Raw genomic sequence first — 5,132 nt, 5'->3', positions numbered from 1 at the left:
GTAGACCAGGCTGGCCTCGAACTCAGAAATCCGCCTGCCTCTGCCTCCCGAGTGCTGGGATTAAAGGCATGAGCCACCACGCCTGGCCCCAGAGAGCTTTTTATTCCCCCCGCCATACCTCTTCGAAGCTGAGAGGAACGGGAGACATTAGGCAGGGTGAATAGGCTTCTCTGCTGCCTCCTTGAAGACCAAAGGATGGATCCTGGAGACTGGGGCAAAGGAAAACATAAAAAGTTTTCTTTTAGCCCTCAGGACTCTGGTTTACCCCTACCACACGCACAACACACCCCTCCTTCTAAACAAATGTGCCACCAAATATTCTTAAAGGAGAAAAATCCAAAAAGTTGGAGCCTTTGCAGGACAGAGGGTCTCAGTCTATGCACCTGAAGTCTCCCAGGGCACTGAGTACACTGAGTGTCCTTATACTCTGGCTAGCAATTCCAAATGTCTGTGGGGAAGTGGTCCTAGCCCCCAAGCCTTATCTCCGCATATGCAATACGAATCACCGGCTGGCTCCCTTAGAAACTCAGCTCCAGGTGAGAGAATTTTCTCTTTTTAGTTTTTCGAGACAGGGTTTCTCTGTGTAGCCCTGGCTGTCCTGGAACTCACTCTGTAGACCAGGCTAGCCTCAAACTCAGAAATCTGCCTGCCTCTGCCTCCCAAGTGCTGGGATTAAAGGTGTGCACCATCACTGCCCAGCTGAGACTTTTTTTTTTTTTCTGTCAAAGGTAGCTAGCTTCCCAAGGGGTACTATTTCAGAAATCTCTGCCACCTTGTAAAAAGTTTTATATAAATGTTGTAAATTTCCCCACATGGCAAAATTTTGGTTTACACAAAGCACTCTCATTATTTGCTATACTAGGGAATCCCGGAGTCCTGAGCATATAGGTTTTCTTCCACTGTTCCATACCTCAGCTTATCACTGAGCACTGGGACTGTACTTAGCTCTGGGGATAACAACAGTCTTAGACAAAATTCCTGTCCTGTGGGGCTGGCCCACTAGACGTCATCGGGTAATATCACTATTCTGAGAAAAAAATAGGCAGAAGAAAAATGAAAGAGTGTAGTTCTGAAAGACTTACAGTTTAGGTTCTATCTTTTATAAAGTAGCAAAGAAAGTCTTTTTGTTTGTTTGTTTTGAGACAGGATTTTCCTGTGTAGCAGCCCTTGCCATACTGGAGCTGCTCTGTAGACCAGGCTGGCCTCTAATGCAGAGAAACACCTGCCTCTACCCCCAGAGTGCTGACATTAAAGGCGGGAAGCACCACCACCTGGCTAAGAAGGTGACATTTATACCACTGAAACCTGAAGAAGGTAAAAGAGCTGCCAAATGTGGTTAAAGGAGAGGGTGGTAGGAAATGAAGGCCTTGAGACATTTGCAGCACATTAAGGAAACTGGTAAAGAACAAGAGACAGAGAAGGGGGCTGGAACTTGTGTGGGACCTGTTGCACCTTAATAAAGACTATGGCTTTGTTGTAAGTTAATTTGCAGCCACCAGACAGTTCTGAGCTCTCTATCTAGGAGAAAGAGTATAGTGGAGAAAGGCAAAGGTGGAATGTTGCTAGGGTAATACTCAAAGCGACTTGAAAAGGAAGTGGATTCTCGATTCGTTTTGAAGGTGTGGGCAGCAGAGTTTGCCAAGGTTTTCTTTTTGTTTGTTTGTTTGTTTTGTTTTGTTTTTCGAGACAGGGTTTCTTTGTATAGCCCTGGCTGTCCTGGAACTCACTTCGTAGACCAGGCTGGCCTCAAACTCAGAAATCCACCCGCCTCTGCCTCCCGAGTGCTGGGATTAAAGGCGTGCGCCACCACGCCTGGCATTGCCAAGGATTTCTAAGTGGGGCATCAGAAAAGTAGCTGGGCATAGTGACTTATACCTGTAATCCCAGCAGTCAGGAGACTGAAGTCAGCTAAAACTATATAGCAAGACCCTGTGTCAAACAAAACAAAAGATTCGAAGCCTTAATATTTGAAAGGGTGGACTAGCCATCGGTTGAAACCCTACTAGCTCTAGCATTAGCAGAAGCCCGAGTTTAGGTGTGGGTGTACACTTTGGGATGGCAAGACAGCCACATGGCTATAAAAATATTACAATTGTGCTTACTAAACTCCAGATTCTTTCCAGAGGTGAGGTGGAGCCTCCGAGGGTGTGGGATTTGTACAACCTGAAGAAGGCTAGACAAGACCCACACAAGCCTCGTACAGCCGGTGCAGCAGCAGCTGGGCCGCAGCCGCGGGCAGACTGCCAGTCCGTCCCCTCCCCCGCTCCTTAAAGCGCATTCCATCTGGCACACCTTCTCCAGGTGTCAGCTGTGCTGGAAACCACTCATCCCGGGAGGAGGAATGACCTTAAGCTCCCCGGGAGTGCTGGTGGAAACAGGGTTCACAATTTCCCCAAGCCTTTCTTCCCCCAGTTCACCTCCGGGCAACAGAGGTTCCCGCTGAAGCCGAAGACAGGAGTTGGGCGCCGTTGTTTGCTTTAGAACAACAAAGGAGCCCACCTCTCGGCGCTCCGGGGCACAGCTGCACACCTGCCGCTCTCCGCCCTCTGCCCAGGTGCAGGCCTTTTGAGAACAAAAGGACACCTACTCACCAAGGTCATTACCTTGATGGGGGCAGGGAGAAGGGCTGGAAAAGGAAGACCTCCAGTCTAGAAAATGGGTGGAATTAAAGGGTTTGAGTCAGCCCCATCCTGCAGAAGTTTCTATGATCCTGATTTATCCCTATATTGACTGCTTAGTATGAGAGTCCCTTAAGTAGCTTTAGCTTTGTTTGTTTGCTTGCTTATTTACTTTTAGACAGGTCTCACTATTTAGTCCTGGCTAGCCTGGAACTATGCTAACCACTGTGTGTGCCTCAGACACGGACACATCTGACAGTCCTCTCGCCGCTGCCTCTCAGGTGCTGAGATTACAGGTGTGTACGAGCATGACCAGCAATCTAGCTTTGTGTGTGTGGTGGTGGTAATGGAATTCAGGACCTGTGTACATACTAAGCAAGTGCTCCACTGTCCAGCTACACTCCCAGCCCCTACTTATGGCTACTGAGCATTTACTATGTGGCTGCAAGATTGGAGGACAGGAGATGGAGCTCTGCTGGTATGATGATATAAACCCGGAATCCCTTCGCTCCAAATAGTTGAGGTAGGGGGATCAGGAGTTCAAAGTCAGCCTTTACTACATAGCAAAACACAGGGCCAGCCAGGATTAACGTTAAGACCTAAAAACAAAACAAAACAAAACAAACCTACTTGTGAGTTTGATGCGTACAACAGAGGCACCAAAGTACTAAGATTATTTAATTTTAATTTAAATAGCCGTTTGTGCCTAGCAGATCCAGTACGCGATAGTGCTGCTTGTTATCGCAAAATAGCTGGAAGCAAGAGGCAGGAGTCGCCTAGTGAGTTCCAAACCAGCCAGGGTTACAAAAATAGAATTACCGGAATAAAACAAACCCAAAGGACCTAGCCTCGACAACCGCCTCGCCCTCCACAAAAGAAGGGGCTATGCAAATTACCAAAGAATGCAAATCAGCCACTGATTTGAAGGACAAAAGCCCAGGCCCTGTGATCGCACTAGGATTCATTCCGAGTAGCCGGGCGCTTGTGGGGAGAGGGAGACTGGGAGGGTCCAGGGAGGAGGACGTTTAGAGGTGTTGTGGGGCCTAACCAGCTGGTGTCGGCGACCCAAGACATCAGCTGGCTGGCGGGCCCGCAGGCTGCCGGGCTGGCGAGCAGAGACAATGGGTGGGGGTCTGCCCGGAACCTGCCTCCCTTGGCGCCCGGTCCTCTCCCGGACCCTGGCCAGCTGCCGTGGGCACTTTCTGTGGTCTCTGCTGAGGCTGTGGGGCGAGAAGATCACGCAATGGGCTGGGGGGGGGGAGGGGAGAAAAGGCATGAAGGGTGTTGGGAAGTGTATGTGAAGTGGCCTGGGATGTGGATGGCTGGGGGGGGGGGAATGAGGGTGTAAAACAGGCGGTTAGGAGCCTTTATGAAGGTCTCCAGTGTGACAGACATTGCGCTGGAGGATTTGCATATATCCTTCCGTTTGCTACTCCCAAAGTCCCCCTGGTCATAGTAATAATAATCATTATCAACAATAGCAATACGGTGTGTAACGCTAAGCGCCCCCTCTCCCGCCCCCGCTGGAGTTGAAGGCTTGTCTCAGTTAATCCTCATGATCGCTTTGGGAGCCAAGGTCTTTTATTATAGCCCCTTTGCAAAGGAGAAGCCCCAGGCCCTGAACAGTTCAGGGACTTCTCTACCTCACTGAAACTGGAGGGGAAACGTGTTCCTATTCCACCCGAGTCTCCCACTTCCCAAAGCTTTGACTACTGAGTCCCAAAACTTTTCTGTGCCTGGGAGAGTTAAGGAAAAGTCAAACTTTAGTGTAGGAACTATGGCTCGTGTTGTGTACATCTGACAGCTATGACACAGAGGGACCACAGACCACATGACTAGCACAGCTTATTTTTAATGTCTTACCTTAAGAAAAAGAAATGCATTCTGGACATGGAGGCCCTTTATGATGGCCGGCTTTGCTATATTACAGTTAAGAGAGCTAGGTCCCTGGCAAATAGACTTCTGGGTACCTTAGTGAGTTCCAGCCAGAGCTTACTGTGTCTCAAAACAACAGCAACAACGAAATAATAACAAAAGATGTTTAAGGAGTGAGAGCCATTGCTGCTCTTAAGAAGATCTGGGTTCAATTTCTAGCACCCATTGGAAGCTCACCACCCTCTGTAATTCCAGCTCCAAGGGATCTGCTGCCCTCTTCTGGCATCCATGGGCACACACATACAATGCAGCAAACATTCATATCTGTAGAAGAAAAAAAATGAATGGTTTTTAAAATGAAAAATAGTCTGTTTTTATGTAGCTGCCTTCTTCAGAAGGGGGCTGTGAACCCCAAAGTCTTGGCTCCTTGAGGTCTTCCTCGTCCTTACACCCTCAGATTCTTGATGGCACTTAGTCCTAGCAAATCTCTTTCCATTCTGCTTGCGGGAGTGTAATATGGTATTGTGCTACTGGGTGCCAAGCACTGGTTTAGGCAGGAGGTATAAAGTAAATGGGCTTCTTTGCAGGTATCAAAAAAAAAAAATCAGCCAGCTGCTTGGTATCGCTGGCGTAACAGTC

The sequence above is a fragment of the Mus pahari genome, chromosome 3 (genome assembly GCF_900095145.1).
Source record: "Mus pahari chromosome 3, PAHARI_EIJ_v1.1, whole genome shotgun sequence".
Taxonomy (NCBI): domain Eukaryota; kingdom Metazoa; phylum Chordata; class Mammalia; order Rodentia; family Muridae; genus Mus; species Mus pahari.
Note: the sequence above shows the minus strand (reverse complement) of the source record.